Raw genomic sequence first — 22,569 nt, forward strand, 5'->3', positions numbered from 1 at the left:
CCAGTCATGCCCTCCTCGTCACAATGTTCTTGATATTTGTGGAACGTCTCAGAATAGTGTTCTTCACAAAGACATTATAGCTCTTATGATACGATATTGGCCATTACTTCTGTATATAGTTTTAAAATGCTTCTGCTTTTTAATATTAGTGTTCTATCTACACTTGAAGTCAGAAGTTTACAAGCACTTTAGCTAAATACATTTAAACTTAGTTTTTCACAAGTCCTGACATTTAATCGTAGAAAACATTCCCTGTCTTAGGTCAGTTAGGATCACTATTTTATTTTAAGAATGTAAAATATCAGGATAATAGAGATAATTATTTATTTCACCTTGTATTTATTTTCATCATTCCCAAAGGGTAAGAAGTTTACAATTTGTTAGTTTTTGGTAGCGTTGCCTTTAAATTGTTTAACTTAGGACTAAAGTTTTGGGTTGCCTTCCACAAGCTTCTCACAATAAGTTGCTGGAATTTTGGCCCATTCCTCCAGACAGAACTGGTGTAACTGAGTCAGGTTTGTAGGCCTCCTTGCTCGCACACACTTTTTCAGATTGAGGTCAGGGCTTTGTGATGGCCACTCCAATACCTTGGCTTGTTTTACTGTGGATATAGATACTTGTCTACCTGTTTCCTCCAGCATCTTCACAAGGTCCTTTGCTGTTGTTTTGGGTTTGATTTGCACTTTTTGCACCAAACTACATTCATCTCTACATTCAAGCATCACATTCACAATATAAAGCTGAATCCCTCCTCTTTTAAACTTAAAATAAACAACTTTTTGGATTTACACGGTTTCAATTCAGTGTTTGACTTTACCAAATGGTAAGTAGTACACTACATATAATATTTACTGTGTTTGTAAAATTATGGGCATGAATCTCTGGATTGTGATCCCTCAGGTGCTGGAACATATTAGATGTTTTCTCTGCTTTTGCTGGCACTTTTTGTATGCACGTTTTGGATACTGGATACCTGTCTTCAACAACTCCTGTGTAAATTGTTTTTTCAGCTACGTCAATCCTTTTCCTTGCATCATATTACTCAAAGTTCTACCCCTACCGCCCCTACAATCAACCCCCTTAAATTCAGGGACTTCTACGTCTCTTTATATACTTCAGAAAGAACAGCTGATAAGGCTCACTTTGACCGTTTTTTTCTACTCCCTTGATATTCTTCTTATCGATTCCAATTCGGCCTCCAAACTGGTAGAACCCCTCACTGTAGATACAATTTAATTGTATATATAATAAATAATAAAACCGAAATGCATTTAACAATAGTGGCTGGAGTCTCTATTTCCACGGTCCTTACAATAGAATCACCTATTACTAAGGCTCTTTCAACATGATTCTCAGTATCACTGAGTGGGGAGAATTGATTAGAAACCATAACAGGAATGGGAGAGTGGTGTCACTTTGCTGAGCGAGTATGCTGCTGAGACGTCACCCAAACACCCTGCTGCGGGGGTTCTACAGCTGGAACTGATGAGTGTGTGTTGCTCGCTGTACTACCCACATCCGAAACAGTGTCTAAAGACTTCTCTTTCTCACTAACCTCCACTAGTGTTCTGATGCATGTCTCTAACTCATTAATCTTCTCCTTCAGCCAGACTAATTCCTTACATTTACCATATGCGAATCCCTCACTGCTGACAGAAGAAGCTATAGTAAACATGTGGCATGCAATGCAGGAAGAAATAAAGTGAGCAGATGCCATGACTTACCGCAATTGTTTGTTGTTGTTATGGTTCTTGAGCAACGAGGGTATGAGATTGATGTGGTTCGATGTGGTTCCTGATCAGCAGATGTTTGAGATTGATGCAATAATCCATGTAAAACACAGAGGAGAACATGAATGCACGCAGTCGAGATGTGAGATGTAGACAAGCGGAAAAAATAAAAGAAACTTGAGAGAAACTGGTGCACGCTGTAAAGTATACGCAGTTGAAACAGTAGAAAAGCAGGCAAAAACTAAGCATGTGGTAAAATGTTGAAGGATCAAATTATGAACGTATAAGAATAAGCAATGCTAAGCAGGCTAGAAGGCTACAAACACCGACTCCTAATAGCCAACTGTGGGGATGGGGGCATGGTCATGTTTCTGTCTTTGGGAGAGAGAGAGCAATGAGGGGGTTGGGTAGTAATTATCTCTAACATCTGTCTTTTATTGTAGTGATGGCGGAGGGAGACCTGATAAGGCACACCAGTGCATCAGTTTTGCTGAGAGAGAGAGCGACATAAAAGTACGGTGTCTGCGTGTACTGAGTGTGTTAAAAAGTTTGTTATTGAGTGTGGTGAAGAAGCTACATGAATTGAGTGTTTGAAATAGCAGCCAAACAATACAAAACACTGTAGGCAGATATAAAAATACTTGCCTGAACTGCTTCGTTGTCTCCTGAAGAACCGAACTTTCTCACACCAACCAATTCAACTTAAGTAACAATCTGTTACATGATGTACCAGTCTTGGTTCACTAAAATAACACCCACATCAGAATCCAGGTTCTTTCAGATAGCAACCCAAAGATGTGAGATGAAAGATGTGTAGGACGACAACCAGCACATTTGGACACTTTGGATAATAAAAGTTCACTCTCTGGTAGTCTTTTACAAGAGAGTGAAAGCTTCTTATTTCCAGAGTACCTTTTGAATATTAAAGGAAATGAAGCAGAGCTGCTGGATTTGGGTGATAGCTGTTGAAGAAATCTATTTAGAAAGTAAAGCACTTGCACTCCGTGTCTTTGTGTTTTCTTGAAATGCAGAGCTGCTCTCTGTGTGGATCTGCTCTCTCCCCCATATGTTTCTGAACTTTCTACAGAAAGCATTGAGCCAAATACACTTAGAAAGAACTAGAAGGACTAAAATTTGCTACTAGAGTTGAACGTTTGTTTATTTATTATTTATTAATTTCATTTAAAAAAAATGTAGCCATAAACTGCATACATGGATGCAAATACTAATTTATTTATTTTTATTGAATTTAAGGAACCTATCTTTTTAAATTTACATGAACTTTAATTCTCCAATTGAACTTAAATAAGTCCAGTAGCCTCTTAATGCATAGCTAGTACTTTCCAACTCGTCACATTGGCTGGCCAGGACCATCCGCTTCAGACTTGAGTCCCGAGGTGTGCATGGCGCCGCTGCACACATCACGTGGCCATCACTCCGGTCTGCCGCCACTTGTTCAGTACGACAGACGCCTCCAAGTTAGGCTGGGGCACCATGAGCAACGGGTACGCTGCCGCCGGCTTCTGGACAGGACTGCGGCTGTGTTGGCACTTCAAACTGCCTCGAGTTGCTGGCAGTATTGCTTGCCCTGCGGAGGCTATTGCTGTTGGTCTAGGGCAAGCACGTGTTGGTCTGGACAGACAAACTGGCATAACCTCTGTTCCCTGATGGAGGGAATAAGACATTGTGTCCCTCTTGCCACAATGCTGTACTACCAACTGAAATGTCCAGGACCTTGTCTCGGCTCATAAATCAAATCTATATTTTTTAAATTTATAAATGTACCAAATTTATAAAGTTAACATTTCTTTCATTAAACACTAACAATAGACAATAAATAGTCCTGCACTCTTCTGTTGCTTGCAAAAAATATATAGAATATATATCAATATATATAGAGAGAGGAAAAAACAATGCAGTGTATCACATAGACCTACAGATGAAATTGAGAAACTGCATATTGGGATAAAAACAACAAAACATAAGCATATTGTGTGTTGGCATGTCACAAAGAAAGAAACAGATGCGTAGCTGCTCAGAGGGTTGGGATCATGAATTGCGTGCATGGGCATCCACATCACCTTGATTATTTTTGTCCACTCCATACACATAGGAGTGCTAACTGTACAGTTGTCTGCCATGGCAACAGATGTGATGAGTGTTTTCTTGGTGCCCTGAGTCCAAATTGGCGCGTTTTCTCCATGCAAATTATCCGGCTTTGCATCAAAGCCATGTGTTCTATTCTGCCACACTTAAGCAGCAGCCGTCTCTTTGAATGATATTGAGTGTCAGCTTTGAATTATACTGCTCTCAAGCACCACGCGGTGCGGCTGTAATCTTTGTTATTGTGTTTTGGTAACTGTGTGTTTCTATTGCATCTATGCATTAATTGAAAGACAAGAGAATTCTGTCTTTATTAACTCACCCTCATGCTCTTCCAAACCTGTATGGACACTTTTGTCCAAATAATGAAAGTGAATATGGACTGAGGCTGTCAAAATCCCCCCCCATATCATAAAAGTATTCGATTATTGCACAAAATTCACATGGACCACTTTTATGATACTTTCATTTTGTCATTTTGGAGTCTGACAGCCCAATTTCTCAATCACTTTCATTATATGGGAAAGAACATCAATTAAATATATTTTTATTATTTTTATTTATGTGTTCCATAGATGAAAGCAAGTCATGAGTTTAGAACAACAACAGGGTGAATAAACGATGACAGATTTTTTACATAATAGTGAACTACTACATTAAATATTCAAAAAGTCTTGTAAATAATAATGTCCTCCTATAAGGAAATATTTCTCTGCAGAACAAAAATGGCCTTTATAGGAATAATAATAACATAGAGTCTGACAGCAGCTGTCAATTAATCCGTCACTACGAGTCTCAGGTGCCCCCCACCGCTCAGCCCCGCACTCGGTTCGTTCCCTCTATCCCCGCCGGGGTCTGCCCACTTTTCCTGCATTTTCAAATATTTCTAGTGGGTGGAGTCAGACTCTGAGCAGGTGTTTAGTTACCCTTTAATGTCTTAACAAACAGGCCAAACTGATTATCAAAAAAGTCTAAATATTACAGATCATTATGTATTATGTAATTACTTTCATACTCCTATAAGAAATGACTTCATACTTGGTATTTATTTAATTGGCATGTATTAGATCCTGTAAAGGTTATATTATGTGTTGTTACACGAGACAAGGCATCATATGCCACTAATTGCGGTAAAACACTTATTTCTCTTTGGGACCATGTTTCTCTGAAAGTTCCACAATGGTTGCTATGGAAATGTGTGGTGAGAAGGGAAGCTGTCCTAGTTAGCACTCTGCTTGTGTTGGCAGGGAACCGTGGGAGGAATGACAGCAATTCTCCTTTCTCTATCTTATCATTAATTCTTCTTGATGCATTTCGAAAAACAGCACAGGTCATCATCACACATGAATAAAGTGCAATGGAGATAAAAATCATTTTCCCATTTGTTTCTGAGAGGATTGCACTTTGCTCTTCACATAGTTTACAGTTAACCTGCACATATCAGTGCTTATTTAAAAAGATTAAAATATAAATTATGCAATAGTAATGTCAGGTATTTGCAAATGCATATTTAAAAAAAATATATAATTAGACACAAAACATAACACCAAACAGCAGAAGACTGTATGAATAGTTACAGCATCTTGACTCACAAGTGATTAGGTGGAAATTATTACATATTTTGTTTATATTATACACTCACTGAGCACTTTAGGAACACCTGTCTACCTACTTATTGGTGCAATTAACTAATCAGTCAATCATGTGGGTAGCTGTGCAATGCATAAAATCATGCCGATACGGGTCAGAAGCTTCAGTTAATGTTCACATCAACCATCAGAATGGGGAAAATATGTGATCACAGTGATTTAGACTGTGGCATGATTGTTGGTGCCAGACGGGCTGTTTTGAGTATTTCTGTAATTGCTGATCTCTTGGGATTTTCATGCACAACAGTCTCTAGTGTTTACTCTAGTGTCAAAAATAAAACAAGAAATATCCAGTTAGTGGCAGTTATGTGGACAAAAAAGCCTTGTTGTCAACAGAGAATAGCCAGACTGGTTCGAGCTGATAGAAAGGCTATGGTAACTCAGATAACCACTCTGTACAATTGTAATGCGCAGAATAGCATCTCAGAATGCACAACATGTCGAACCTTGAGGCAGATGGGCTACAACAGCAGAAGACCACATCGGGCACTTTATAGGGACCAAGTGTTCCTAAAAAAGTGGTCAGTAAGTATATATATTTATTCAATATTTATATTAGATTAGATTACATTGTCCTAGATTATTTATACCCTGAATGCACCCTTTGGATAATATATCTATAAGAAAGATCCATGTGCCATCTTATGCCATGGTTGGCATCTTCACAAATACGCAGTACATCATAAATAATGAGACATTAGTTTCTGGTACAGTAAAACTAGAGATGAGTTGAATAAATTTTGATTTCTCCTGTTTGCTGTTGTGCACTATAGCCAAGAATATTATGCTGTATTATACACTACTATATTTTATCTGTAATTGTGTAAGGTGATAAAATGAATCGGTTACCTAACGTAACCTCGGTTCTCTCTAGATGAGGGAACGAGTATTGCGTAAGCTAGCTTACGCTACGGGAAAGATTCATCTTTTCTGAGATATTGAAGCCAAAAAATTATCCTTAATTTTGTATCATTTGTCAACGCAGTGCAGCAACTGCAGACCTTGAGCGGGCTAGCTAGCGAGCTCATTGGTTGCTCTGCGGCAACTGCTGCAGCCTATAGATCGAACTTGAGCGAACTCGCGTCCAATGAGAGAGCGTCCGCGCTACTGCATCAAAGCCTGCCAAAATGGGCGTGGCTAGAGTGAATATAAGCGTAGTTCGTGAGGCTGGAACCCTGGTTTTCATTGAATGAAGCGAAAGTCGCCGTGGCGCTGAAAGCACGGCCGGCTACGCAATACTCGTTCCCTCATCTAGAGAGAACCGAGGTTACGTTAGGTAACCGATTCGTTCTCTTACGAGAGGTTCTCTCATATTGCGTAAGCTAGCTTACGCTACGGGAACCCATTGTCAATGCCGTGCGCGCCAAGCATCCACTGCATGAGCCCCGGGGGTGGGGGGACCCGGGGGAGCCCTTGTGATTGGGGAAATAATATTTGGCCGGCAAGACTGCGGGCCAGTGTGTGTGTAATACATAAGCACATAGTGGGAAGGGAACGACAGAGCGGCGGTGCCGGTCTGTGTGGAATGAGTCCCATCAGTGCAGCTCACCAGGGGAGCTGTAGCGTATTAAACCGCTAGTAGTTTTGCCTACAGGGCGGGCACTTCCAGATTGTAAAATCTGACAAAGGTGGAGGGGGAAGCCCAGCCCGCTTCCATATGTCGTGAATGGAAATCCCGCTGGACCATGCCCACGATGAGGCCATGCCTCTAGTGGAGTGAGCCCTAATGCCCAACGGGCATGGCAGGTCTTTTGACGCATATGTGGCAGCAATAGCGTCCACTATCCATCTAGACAGTGTCTGTTTCGAGGTGGCGAGACCTTTGATGCGCCCTCCAAACGAAACGAAAAGCTGCTCAGAGCGTCTGAAAGAGGCGGAGCGCGCAGTATACAATCTCAGTGCTCTGACTGGGCAAAGGAGATTGGCGTCGCGTTCGCTATCGGATGCTGGCAGCGCCGATAGGGAAATGACCTGTGCTCTGAAAGGAGTACCGATCACCTTGGGAACATAGCCGTTTCTAGGCTTTAAGATGACCTTGGAGTCACTTGGTCCAAACTCAAGACACGCAGGTCTCCCACACGTTTGACTGATGACAGGGCAGTCAGAAAAACGTTTTTGAGTGAAAGGTATTTCAAATCCACGGATTGAAGCGGTTCGAAAGGGGGGGCTTTCATAGTTTCGAGAACTATAGAAAGATCCCAGATAGGAACCGATGGGGGGCGCGGGGGGTTCATCCTTCTAGCTCCCTAGAGGAAGCGGATGACCAGCTCGTTTTTTTCCCAGTGACTGGCCGTGCAGGGGTTCAGCGAACGCCGTGACGGCCGCCACATACACTTTGAGCGTGGATGGGGATCTGCCCTTATCCAGCAGCTCTTGTAAAAACACGAGCAGCGACGACACCCCACATGTCCGTGGGTCCAGGTCTCTGTCGGTGCACTATTTTGAAAACACAGACCATTTTGACGCATAGAGTCTTCTCGTGGAAGGGGCTCTAGCGTGTATGATGGTGTTTATTACCCCTTCTGGCAGAGCGACGGGTAGTCGTTGATCACCCACGCGTGCAGTGCCCAGCGCTCTGGGTGGGGATGCCAGATCGTGCCGTGAGCTTGAGAGAGGAGATCTGCTCTCACTGGGATGGGCCACAGCGCTGTCAGTGACAGCTGCGTAAGCTCTGGGAACCATGTCTGATTCTCCCAACGCGGGGCTATGAGGAGCACCGAGTGATGCGTTTCCCTGATCCTCTGCATTACCTGTGGCAATAGCGAGACGGGAGGGAAGACGTAAAGTGGGCGGTTGGGCCAGTCCTGGGCCAGCGCATCCTCACTTTTCGAGAAAAATATTGGGCAGTGAGAGTTCTCTTCTGACGCAAGAGGTCTATTCTTCTCTGCCGAATATGCGCCATAACTTCTGGACTGTTTGAGCGTGCAGGGACCATTCCCCTGGAGGAATATTGTCTCTGGACAGTCTGTCTGGGCCATCGTTCAGGTGGCCTGGCACGTGCGTCGCCCTCAGCGAGCGCAGGTGGCACTGGGACCAACTCAGTATGCGTTTCGTCAGATGGAAGAGGTTCCTGGATCTGACACCGCCCTGGCGGTTTAGGTAGGATACCACAGATCTGTTGTCCGAACGGACCAGGACGTGGTGACCCTGAATGACCGGGAGAAAGCGCACAAGCGCACAACCCGTGTTGGACGCGTCTGTCGAGATGACTTTTTGGCGAGATACAGCTCCCATCGTCACTCCCCGCTGATACCATTCGGCCACTGTCCAGGGCTGCAGAGCTGAAATACAGGTCTGAGTCACCTTGATCGGCTGGCGGCCTGTGGCCCAAGCCCGGCGAGACGTGCAGGTGTTTAGCCAATGCTGAAGCGGGCGCATGCGCAGTAAACCCAGCTGAAGTACTGCTGCGGCTGAGGCCATGTAACCTAGCACTCTCTGAAATTTTTTCAGAGGCGTGAGGCTGTTCATCTGAAAGGATGCGGCTAGTCGCTGAACACGGCGTGCACGCCGTGTAGATAAGCGAGCCGTCATTGCCACGGAGTCTAGTTCTATTCCAAGGAAGGAAATTGCTTGACTGGGCTGTAGTGAGCTCTTGGTCCAATTGACTGCAAGAACCAAACTGTTCAGATGGCTGAGGAGAACTGTTCTGTGAGACAGAAGCTCCGTATGTGACTGTGCCATAATCAGCCAGTCGTCCAAATAGTTCAGAATTCGCAAGCCCTGACTCCGCAGGGGTGCGAGCGCCACATCCATGCACTTCGTGAGAGTACGGGGTGCTAAAGACAGGCCGAACGGAAGGACGGTGTATTGATAAACCTGGCCGTCGAAGGCGAATCTCAAGAATGGCCTGTGACGGGGATTTATCTGATCTGAAAGTAGGCATCTTTCAGATCGAGAGAGATAAACCAGTCCCCCTGGCACGTATGCGCGAGGAGTTTCCTGATTGTAAGCATTTTGAACGGTCTTTTTGCAAGCACCTTGTTCAAACCCCTGAGATCTAATATTGGTCTGAGGCCGCCATCTTTCTTGGGGACAAGAAAATAACGGCTGTAAAACCCCAACTCGCTCAGCGAAGCGGCACTTTCTCTATGGCCCTTTTGCACAGAAGGTTTGCTATTTCTGAACGAAGCATGCAGGCTGCTTCCGTGTTCACAATAGTTTCGAGCCGCGCTCTGAAGCGGGGAGGGTGGCGATCGAACTGTAGCAAATAGCCCTGTTTTATTGTGCTTAACACCCATTTGGATATCCCTGGGATAGCTTCCCACGCTTTGAAGCGTAACGCTAGAGGGTGAATGGCCAAATCGCCCTGATTGCCGCACACAGCAGCTGAACAGAATGTGTGAGCGCGCTTACTGTGCTTATGCATGACTGCTCGCAGACAGCAGGGACAGGCTGTTCTGTGAGTGACTTCCCGATTGAGGTGAATGGGGAAAGAGTCACATCTGTTAAGTGATGCGCGAGCATAGTCACGGGCACGGGACTTACATACAGAGAAGTGTTTGCTGGCCGTGTGACAGAGCGGGCAGAGAATGGGTGTTTATTGACTCTAACACTCGAGCGGGCTGTGTCCACTTTATGTGAGTGGGCTCTGATCGGGACACGGGAAGTGTAATGCTTGTGTGTAGAGGTGAACACTGGATTGTGGGCACATTTTCTACACATAAGGCTGGTCGTGTGACAGAGCGGCCAGAGAAGGGGCGCGCGCACGGATTCGTGGGCACGTTTATTGATTCTAACACTCGAGCGGGCTGTGTCCGCTTTATGTGAGTGGGCTCTGATAGGAACACGGGAAGTGTAATGCTTGTGTGTAGGGGTGAACACTGGATTGTGGGCACATTTTCTACACATAAGGCATGTTTGCTCTTTACAAGATGTCTTTGGGTCGCCGTGAAAACGGAGTTTGAGTGCAGGCAAGCGGGCAGTATCACCGGCTTGTTGGCTGCTGAATCCACCACTGTAGTAGCCTGAGAGAGGGGGACTGACAGGGGGCGAAGCGGGTGTTGTGCGGCGACGGCTCTGAAGAAAGCAGCCGTCGAGTCTGTTGGGAGCCTGCTCAGGGGGCGGTGACCACTCGAGCCCGAGGCGGTCGACGGCCTGTGTGAGGAGGCGTGTTAGTTCCCCTTCGACTCCGGCGCGGGTCCTGCTGGATTCCTGGGCCGAGGAGGAGGCGTGGGAGACTGACCACTCCTCGCTGTCCGAAGCCATGATGGAACAGCCCTTATCCTCCGCCTCGTCCTCCGAGATGGCAACAGTGCGGCCGCTGGGCGGCAACTGCGCGTCCCGGGGGGGCGGGGAGGGTGAGAGCGATGCTCGAGGGAGAGGCTCCGGTGAGGCAGTCGCTTCTATCACCGGTTCTGGCAGCCTTTGGGAGCGGCGCTTTTTCCTGCGCGGCGGAACGGAAGGCGGCACAGCGGCTTCGGTTCTGAGCGCTTCGAGTCGAGCCCGCAGGGTCGACATCGGAAGCTCCTCGCAGAGGTCGCATCCGCCTTCAGCGAGGGCGAGCTCTGCATGCCCCAGTCCCAGGCAGACAGCGCAGATGATGTGGCGGTCTCCGGCGCTGAGAGGGGCGCAAGTGGTGCGAGGCATCTTAAAAAAGACGCTCGTTACTCTTTTGTGAAGTTCGTTAAGAACTAGCTTGCTCTAAAAAAGGATACGTCGCCGGATGGCGTAGCTCGCAGGATGGCTGAAGGTGGCGGAGACGGCCGGCTTCTTCGAGCGCTGTCCAAGCTTGCTAGATGCCCCTCGAACGGCGACGCGGCTTCCAGTTCAGAGATGCGAAGAGCTTCGCCTACGAACTACGCTTATATGCACTCTAGCCACGCCCATTTTGGCGGGCTTTGATGCAGTAAGCGCGCGGACGCCTCTCATTGGACGCGAGTTCGCCCAAGCTCGTCTATAGGCTGCAGCAGTTGCCGCAGAGCAACCAATGAGCTCGCTAGCTAGCCCGCTCAAGGTCTGCAGTTGCTGCACTGTGTTGACAAATGATACAAAATTAAGGATAATTTTTTGGCTTCAATATCTCAGAAAATATGAATCTTTCCCGTAGCGTAAGCTAGCTTACGCAATACGAGAGAACCTCTCGTAAGAGAACTGAATGTGCACTCAAAATGATTTCAGCCTTACAAGCAGCTTGATATTTAATTGGTTTCTTAAAACACAATTTGATTAGCATGTTACACATTAATCAACAACCAGTTTGTTCACAATATAAAACTTCATTTTCTAATTTTCTAAAGAAAATGTGTGTGGTTCTCGACCATGAAAAAAAATATTTTCTGAGTTCAAAGGTGGCTGATGGGGAGCAACTTGAATATCAGACAAAAACATGTGATCCGCCAGCTGCACTATGAGTCATCTAATCCACCAAAGTCAATGTATTTCCACAAAGGACTGACTTAAAGTAGTTTCCTGTTAACTTTGCCACAGACACTAAGTATTAATTGCATTAAACTTGTATCACCCTTAGAAAAAGTACCATGGAAAATCAATGGTAATACCATGTTTTTTGGAAACTACCATGAAGGTGGTAATTCTATAGTATTCTTTAGAGTGCCTTGAAGTACCATTTAAATTCCATGCTGTATGAATATGGCTAACAAACAGGATCCTGGTGGTATATATCATGGTATTATTATAATCTAGGATACTTGTGTAACCCCCGTTCCCCGTTCAAAAAAGTCAAAATATTACAGATTATTATGTATTATAAAACATTATATGCAGAGGCGGGCCTACGGAACAGGCAAGGCAGGCAATTGCCTGGCGACCCAAGCTGGGAAAGGGCCCCCTGCGGGTGGCAATTACAGTAGTTTACAGCAATGGCACTTGAAACCAATGATTGACAATGCTTAGCAGACTAGAATGACATTTTCGAAAAACCCCTAGGGAGCCCCCATCCCTCTACGATCAAATTCAAGGTAGAGTGGGATGCAGGCATAATAAAGAGGCTGTCCGATGTATTAATTTAGGAGTCAGAAGAGGAAAAGGAAAGAGGAGAAGAAGTATGACTGTGCTCACTTTTTCAGAATCTGTAATAGGCTATTTACTGAATTTCCCTTCTAACGAAAGATTGCCAAAGGCCGCACTAGTCATGATGAGTATTGTTTACATTCACTACGTGTTGTTTTCCATTCTGATTTAATCGTGACAAAATATACCTAGCTACATCATTAGAAAGGTGTGATCTCAAGCTTTGATATTTCACCACTGTTTTATGATAGAAATGTTACAGTGAGAGGAATTCCTTTTACATCAGGAGTACACATCTGACATGACAAAATCAAAACGAGAGTTACGGACATAAACATGAAATGAAGACACACCTGCCCATTAAAGCCAGCTCTCGTCTTTTTTTCATTGCAAGGCTTTAGCAAACAATGTCCATTTGAAGTTGTAGTCCAAATATATGTGCATTTAGAGACAATTTTATGGATTCTCATGTTTACTTAAAATTTCATTTGAAAAGATTGGATAGTCATTCAGGAGCAGATTCACTAAGAATTAAAAGTGCCGTTTTTTTTTTGCACGCACTCTCTGCACTTGCTTAGCAGCCGAATTACTAAATAAATTATGCAGAACGGGCAATGGCACAACCGCACCCACAAAATCGCAAAACAACCCAGGGAGGGGCTCTCTCAGGTGTAAGTGACCAATGAGCCAAATGTCTAAGACTGAACGCATAGTAATATACATCTACAGGGAGAGATTGTAGCAGGTAGTTACATTTTGGAATACAATTCATTTTAATAACATTAAGCTTCCTTAATGTAACCTGCCCGCATCAATCGAAAACCTTTTTATTATTTAAATCTTTAAAGTTTACAAAATCAGAGACAAAGATTCGGATTTAGACCAATTGACTTCGTATCCTGAGAACTTACTGAGAAACCTGCTCTTACTTGAGCCAGCACTAAAGAAAATATGTCCACCCCATATCTTCCCAAATTTTTCAGCTTCCTGTGGGGAAAGATGTGTTTCTTGAAGAAACACTATATCACATTTCGTCAATGAAAAGTTTCTTTAAGGAGAAGTGTTATTCCACAAAACAAACTCCAGCATCTAGGTGGAACCAATACAAACAGAAACAAAAATTGCGCCCAGCTTCCTCAGACAATCGATTGTATGTTCAGCGAGTCAATCCACTCACATAAGAAACACCAAATGGCTTACTCACTCCAGTGTATTTATGAAGGACAGTGCTTGTTTGGGAGACTTAAATACATCCTTCACTTCTATTCTCAGTTTGGCCGTTAAGATCAGAGCAAAAGCAAACTTCCATTAATGCAAGAGTTTCTTACACTCTTTGAATTCATCGCGTTTCTCTCTTGTTGAATTTGCAAAGTCCGGGAACAAGAACTCTCCGGCCGCTGCCGTCTCCAGATGGTGTAGCCCGACCGCCCGGACGCAGGGAATGGCCGTCGTCCGCGAGGCGAGTGGGGACTGGACTCCCTGACAGCGTGGAGCTCCCCAGTCTGAGGCAATGCCAGGAGGAGTGTAGAGCGGAGGAGGGCGGGGCCGGGCTGGAACAACGCACGCCCGGTCCCTAATCAGCCTGAGGGATAAAGGCGCCCTGTGACGATGGTTCGAGAGAGAGAAAGAATGACATGCAGCTGCTCTGTATTTATGTTTGTGTGTTTTTCGTTCAGTTTATTATTAAAACTATAATTTATACTGTCAAGCCAGTTCTCGCCTCCTCCTTTCTCTTAACCCTCTTTACACTTACTTATCAGACTTATGGTTTTACCATACCAAGTAGTCAGAATTCCCATAGACTTGCATTGACAGAATGCGCCAATGAGTCAAATGTGTTCAAATGAGCCAAGAGTCTGAAACGGAATGTTTGTGAATTTAAACTTAAACATCAACAAACTTCAAAATTCAAATGGAATCAAACAAGTCTTGACAAATGTTACCTTTTTAGTTTAATCATGACTGTAAAATAGTATGCAAAAACAGTTCACAGCAGTAACGATGACCATTTAAATAGAAAATCTACATGCAGTAACACAAGGGAGAATTATGAGGATTATGGATACAACACAGGGGCTCTAAATCATTGTATTCAAAGACCAAAAGCTTAAACAACCTTTAAGAGTCTGTTCTTAGTCATCAGGAAAAGAAAATGTTCAGCTTTAAACCTAGTGAATATAGTGTCTGTCTGTAATTGGCTCTAGGAGACATGTATATTAGCAGAAGGTGAGACAGAGAATGGAGGTGGAATTTCATTCATTATGTACTGTGTCTTCGTGAATTCCTGGTTCAATTTGACAGTTTTTATAGGAAGGCAGTAAAGGGGTTTGCCATCACATGTGAATGAAATGTATTGCAAATATAAATCCACACTGCAGCTGAGCCCTATCAATAAATATGTTCTGTCATAACTACATCCGTTCCACAACTCATTCAACAATCATTAGGAGCAAGTGTTATGGACACTAATGATTCCCAGACAAACACATTGAAAAAGCATTACTTGTGAAAGGTATTTGAAAATATTCAGTTCCTCATTTGTTCTCCAGTTGTGACACTGTCTTATTTTGAAATCATGTTTCAGTGCCTGGTCTTGTCTCTGTTCCATGTTCCTCTCTGATTGTTCTCCATGTGCTTCTTGTAAACCTCACTAGTCCCTGTGTATATATTGCCCTTGTGTGTTCTCTGACTTTGTCGGTTAGTATCCTAGTAGGGTGTAGTGGTTTGTTTAGCTTTCTTGTGTTCCTGTGTTTTGATTGTTGATTAAAAGGCGCTGCACTTAGATCCGGGACTCTCTTCTTTCATCCCTCCACAAACATTACAGTCTAACCAACCAATATATACACAAGGCTTACACGAAAAACCTGGAGGACCATCAGAGGGGAACACGGAACAGAGACAAGACAAAACAAGTCCAGAACATGTGTTACAACTTATCACTTAAAGGAATGTTTCAGGCTCGAAACAAACTAAATGTTAAGCTCAATCGATAGCATTTATGGCATAATTTTGACTCATCTCTTAGTACTTTCAATGGAAGTGAAAGGGGCCAGTAGGTAAGTGTTAAAATACACACAGTTTCAAAGGTACAGCCATTAGACGCAAGCATTATAAATGATTTTTGTGTGATAAAATCGCTTACTAACCTTAATTGTGTAAAGTTATATGCAAAATTACAACTTCGTTGTTATGACGGTGTAATGCTGGCTAACGCTAGTAAATCCTTTATTTTATCACACTAAATCATGTTAGCATGTATAATGTGTACATCTAGTTGTGGCAGCGGGGGCGTGGTCAAGCGCCCATCTGGGAGAGAAAAGCGGTAAGGGCGCTTACACCTGAGCTAAATTAAGCCTAACACTTGTATCTAATTGCAGTAGCGTGAGGAGAGCGGATAAAATCAGCAGCCACAGAGCATGAGGGCGAGAGCCCGACACCAACACCGAGAAAGCAAAGTATTATGTCATTTGTTAAAACTGTGGAAAGAAGATAATAAAGGTCCCTTACCTTTAAAACTGACGCTGTTTCCGACCCTTCCTTAGTGGAAAACCATTACACTAGTGTCTGAACATTTGAACGTGTGTATTTTAATGTTTATGAACTGGCCCCATTCACTTCTATTGTAAGTGCCTTACTATAACTGTGATTATTGCTTTTTTATTTTAATTAAAGAGGGACAACACTTAGCAACATATACTGTCGATTGAGCTTAACTTGTTTTTAAGTTAACTAGTAATTTGTGCAATTATAATATGCCTCCAGATTTATTCATTTCGCAAGAATTCAAGCAGTGCTTCCCTGTACAAATGTTGGCACTTTAATACGAGGGTGTTGTGGATGATTGCTATAGCATTACTATTGTTTAGGGTGGTTGCTTACTAGCCCAAGTTAAAAGAGCCCACCCTCTATGATAATCTGGGGCGTTTAACTCTAGAATTCACCCAAAAATGAATATTATCTTATAATTTACTCACTCTCATGAGTGTATGGTTTTCTTCTGCAGAACAGCTGTGTAGGTCCTTTCAATGCAAGTGAATGGTGGCCAGAACTTTAAATGTCCCAAAAATTACATAGAGGTAACACAAAAGTTATTCATACAACTCCTGTGGTTAGATCTACTGTATATCTTCAGAACTGATGTGTTTGTGAAATAGATAAATATTTAATCCTATTTTTACTATCATTCTCCACTTTCACATTCTGCTTCTTTTGTATTTGTCGATTTCCATTCTTCTTGCATATTGCCATCTACCAGTTGAGCCTGGTCAAAGATGGAGATTTATAGTAAATAAGGACTTAAATATTTATCTGTTTCTCACCCACAACTATCATATCACTTCTGAATAAATTGATTTTTACAACAGGAGTTGTTTGGATTACCCTATATGTTATTTTTGGACCTTCAGAATTCTGGTCACCATTCACTTGCATTGTATGGACCTAGAGAGCTGAAATATTCTTCTTAAAATCGTTGTTTGTGTTCTGAAGGAACAGAACAAAGAAAGTCATACACACCTGTAATGGCGTGAGGGTGAGTAAATAAGAATTTAAGGAAGGACATTTCTCTAATGTGGCCCCTGGTCCCTTTATGGCATGGGTCCCTCTTGTCAACATATGTCTATATGTTATTTATTAATTTATTGCTCAATATTCATCTGATCATAAATGACTCATTGTACAAGCTCATCTCTGATTAATGTTCCTTCATGTGTATTGCATTTAATACACACATTTTGTGTGTGTGTGTGTGTGTGTGTGTGTGTGTGTGGGTAAGCTCTGATAACACATGGTGACATACTCTTGGCATGATAGCTGTGAAACAGGGCAACAAAACATGGATTGTCAGCTCTGTTACTATAGTAACCCCACAGCCTCTTGCTTTCTGCAGGAGTCTATGCTTGGAAGATGAGACAGTGTTTTTTTTATATATTGTGGTTCTGTGATCTGTGCAGCTCACACTGAGTATCACACATGTCTTCGCAGGCATGACAGAGTGATATGTACCCTCCTCTTTATTTTTATTTTCCGTGACAGTTACTGTACTATAGTCATGCAAGAATCAGATGCATTATGTTATACTCTATTTCCTTTTTATTTGTGTAATTACGTAAAGATCATTGTGATGTCTTCTATTACATAATATGCACTAACAATCAAAATGAATGCTCTACTATCGGAATTCGTCTCGAGAAAGGGGATGCGAGTCACTCACGGTGAAGAAGCCAATTAAATCAACAGTCCAAACCTTGACAGAACATTTGGAATATACTGTATAGTGTGCATTTCCAGATATTCCAGATGAAATTAATTTTCCTCCAGGCAGAGACGTCCTCTAAAGTTTTCTATGAGCTTTACACATTTAGATTTGTTTAATAATTTAGAATTTTTTCCTTTTATTAAGAGCAAAATTGCTCCAGCTCTGCAAAGGTAGACAGAGCATTTCCAGTGGATAGCAATTTACAGATCATGCTTCTGATTTTCAATTAGATTCAAGTCTGGGCTTCTGCAGAAGAATCTGGGTAATTGTCCTCAAGAAAATGAATCTTCGCCTGGCTGACTGGAAACGAATTCTCATTTTAAGGGGATTTGCCTGCATTGTGGTCCATCCATGTTGCTCCTAATTGCAACAAGACTCATGGTAAAAAGTAACCCCATAAAATAATGCTGCAATTGCTTTGCTTGTTAGTTGGAAAAGTGTTACCTAGATGTAGGACTGTATTTGGTCCATAGTAGGGTACAAACGTGCTAAAGGGCCCCCAGGGTAAAAGGTACTTTTGATTTAATTTTCTCCATAAAGCACTAAATAGCAACAAAAACTATAACAGCACTTCCCTAAACACCTGTTTTTCACTATGCACTGCAAAATTGGCCTGATCCATCAGGTCACTGAGTGCAATGTCTAAAAGTTGATTTTAAGGTTATTTGGTCTAACATTTAATAACTTTTAAAATGTTGCAAATTTATGTACCTCATGAGAATCCCTGAAGTTATCACATTTATATATAAAAATACGTATTTGTCTTTTTGTCAAAAGTTTTTTAATAGCCCTCTTGTTGCAGGGGCTGAAGGCCGCCCCCCCCATATAAAGAGCGAATAGATTTGTTATAAAGAATGTTCAAAGTGAGTTCAGCCCCTTTCACACATGCAACCATGTAAATTACAGGACAATCGTTGGGTTGCCTTTACTGGTAAATGTACCACATGTGCTGTACACACATACAGTATCATCAAAATGGACATTTATAGGTACTTATGATAGAACTTCACATTAAGAGAAATTGCCAGAGCAAAATTCACAAGTATTTTCAAAAGGGTCATGTTCACATACATTATGACCTCTAACATGAAAATTGCAGTACATTTTCTGGAAAATGTATCCTTTCCTTCCCCAGGAGAGGCGATCCCAGAATGCATTGTGATGAGCTTGGCATTTAACCCTTGAATGGTATTGGAAAAATGGCACCTCCGTTTGGTATTGGCGGGTTTACGAGGACATTTCTTGTAAACGTTCTGCATTGTGTGTTATCGTCTCAACCCTTCATTTCTGAATGTGTGTGTTTAGCATTGTGACTGATTTATGTTTAGTTATTTTTATTTGGACAAATGTAAAAAAAAGCTCTGTGTTATAGTCTCACCAGCTAATGTTTTTGTGTGTGTAAGTGTGTTTGTGTGTGAGTGGGTGTGTATGTTTTGCACTGAGGATGTTTTAGTTTCTTTTATGCATTGTGGCTGATTTATTTATTTTATTTGACAGATAATAAAAAAAGGTTTATCATTCAATTTCAATGGTCGGTCAATTTTGACCGCGAATACCAGAGATGCTGCTTTTAATTTATTTTTTTACTTATTGAATCAAGCCCCTTTTTTTTTTTTTTTTTTTTTTTTTGCATGGCCAGATGGCAAATGGAGGAAAAGTCACCAAGTCTTGTACTGCCCACTTAAAAGGAAACCATTTTCTATTAAATGAGGAAAGTTTATTTTGGTATAAAAAATTCATGAATACTATAGAAGGGTTAAGATGGCGGATGAAGTAAGAGAAATTTGGTTTATTGATATACTTATAATACAATCAATACTGAAAAATATCTATATATATATTTTATATAATAGAAAAATACATTTGTTTGTACTTTGTGCATTCGTGCTCATTAGATTAGCAAATTGTTCCACTTGCATCACCTGTATTGAAATCAGTTGCAACTGGAGTCTCCCCTTTACGTGAGGTTTGCTATTCGAATGATGCATGTACATTGTAGCACATTCCAAATCGGTCTGTTATGAGGCATCCTTTAAGTAGAAGACAATAGAAGACAATTGCCTATGTTGGCAAGAGACAGCTAGGCAGCTCACTAAGTTTTAGAACAAACCCTAAATCACAACAACACACAACAGACACTCCTCAGTGCCTTTTACCCCCCTAAAATAAAGAGGTGATCTTATAAATTTTTTGTTTTTTTTAATAAATACCACCTTACGTTCAGGGTTTGGAGGTTTACTTTTGAAATGTATTCCACTACACATTACAGAATACATGCTGTAAAATGTAATCTGTAACGTAATCAGTTTGATTACTCGAGGTCAGTAACGTATTCTAAATACTTTGGATTACTTCTTCAACACTGGTAGATTTTTTTCACTTGTTTTGACAATAAAATAAATTTAAATAAAAACTCTGTCTGTACAGTAAGACAAAATACACATGTTAAAAATACATTCTCTGAAAAACCCTAAATATCATATGCAGTGTTGTTTCTAAAACAAGATCAATCAAATGGATCTTGCTTTAAGGAATTTGAGACGTTTTTACAGGAAAACAAAACAAAAATTATTATCAAGAATATGATTTCTGCCCTAATATCAAAGGATTTACTGGAAAAAAATAAATTATGATCTAACATGAATTTTCTTGATAAAACAATATGATCGTTCCTGGTAACATGTGCATGTAAAATGGCTAGAAATAGCATTTTAACTTAGTGTAAAGCTAACAATTTACACAAGGTTTATTTCTATTTCTTGTGCTCCAAACGTACTTCTCTGTCTGCTCGTATGAATGTAACACATCATAAGAAAGTGTTTCACCGCTGTTCAAATGCACTTTGGATCGCATCGTTTATATGGATAAATGTTTTCCATCTGAAAGCAATAAATATTAAATGAAACAAATAACAATATAATGCAAAGTATTCTCTTCAGTAATCAAAATGTAGTTTTGAATGTAAGTGTCTTCAGATAACCAATGTGTGGCAGGGCGGAGGGCGGGGCCGGGTCGTGATCCTACACACCCAGTCCCGTATTAGGCTAATCAAGCCTCCAAGAGGGATAAAGGTCGACTGCAGAGGATCGTGCGGGAGAGAGAGATTGTTTACGGACATGTCCGTCATGTGTGTGTTTGTGTGTCTAAGTTTACTATTAAAATATTATTTACACCGTCAAGCCAGTTCTCGCCTCCTCCTTTCCATTGATCCCTTTACACAATGATTTAAAATGCAACTGTAGTGGAATACAGTTTAAATCTCTACATTTAAATATGTAATCCCGTTACATGTATTCCGTTACTCCCCAATCCTGTTTACGTTACATAATTTTTATTTGACACAAATTATATTATATTCAATATTGTTAAGAAATATATTATTTCACTCCTCATACTCTTTCCAACCAAAAAAAGCTATTTCTTCTTAAGGGGTGCCTTTGGTCCATTATTAATTAATTTGCAATCCAAAGAACTCAACTTTAGTTTTGTCACATGGCTTCACTAGTCACTCAACTCATAGGCCTGCACATCCTGTTTGCCACTTTCAAGCTGCCCAAACTTGCCGAACTGAGATGAGAATCACGTTGAGCTAAAGCGTTCTGCACTACTTGTGACTCTCATCTCTAGCCTAAGTAGAATTTGTTCCTCACACACTAAACCAATCCAATTCTCATTGGGGAGTCAACCACCACAGCTTTTGTCATCATCATTGTCTGAATTTGTAATTCTTTGCAAGAAATACTGTTTTATCTTCTTTGGATGCTCTGACAGAGCCATACTACTAAAGATCGCTGCTTTCACGCCTGCACAACACCTCCACCAAATGGTTTCCCTAATGAAAAAAAACAATTTAAACCAGCCTGTGCTGGTCTTTGCTGGTTTAAGCTGGTATAGCTTGTTGTCAGGCTGGCTAAGATGGTTTTCAGATAGTCTAGCTCTTTCTTAGCCTGGCCATCCTAGTTTGCTGGTCTTAGCTGATTTAAGCAGGTTTAGCTGGTCTAACAATGAGGTATTCAGTGATCTATTTCAACAGCCAGCTTGCCTCCCAACCTGACTGGCTGAAGTGTCCAAAATCAGAAAACCAGACCTGCATGGATAGGCTGGGAGACCAGCTAAAACCAGCAAACCAGCTTAGTCTGGATTAAGATGGTTGTTTTTTTTTTAGTAGGCTTGAGTTCCACCATTGTACTTTTATACTGTTTCTGATGAAGCCCATTTAGCCACAAAAGCTAATCTTCTTTTTGCTTTCCTCTATGTACTGCGTGTTTGGTTGCAACCACACCTGCAGTTTCCATTTTCTCCCAGTCACTTCTGCAAATTACCTCTAATTTTATGCCCACTATGACTTGTTGGTTGCCCTTGTTAGGTGTTCATCACATTTCCTTCCCTCATGGCAATCACTATATTCAACTTTTGCTAATCAGTGGCCAACCGTGGCTTGTCAAGTTCTCACTACCAATTTCAGCTCACAGTCAACTGAAACACTTAACTGTGGTTCTTTTCTCTTCAAGCCAAGCTTACTTGTAACATAAATGATCCAACTGCATGTATGGTTTGCAGTTGACTGGTATATTCTGCAATCAAACAATTGGCCTGGACAATTAATAATAGTCTAACAAATAACATGAAGCATATGGTTTCTTGAAAAGCATCCTATACGATGGCCAAGCCCATAACCCCGTTCTGTTACTGGATCCTCAGCCGTTGCAGGAGCAAAGCCCGATGTAATCGTTCATGTGTCCAACATGATTAATTTAGAGCTGCCACCTTGAGGTCACCCATCCGAGCAGTCAGACATTCAATTGTGTAGGAACAGTGTTAATCAGTGTTTACAGGTTGTTTTCTGAAAGATACTGTCTTA

This window comes from Xyrauchen texanus, chromosome 25 (assembly GCF_025860055.1).
Source record: "Xyrauchen texanus isolate HMW12.3.18 chromosome 25, RBS_HiC_50CHRs, whole genome shotgun sequence".
NCBI lineage: Eukaryota > Metazoa > Chordata > Actinopteri > Cypriniformes > Catostomidae > Xyrauchen > Xyrauchen texanus.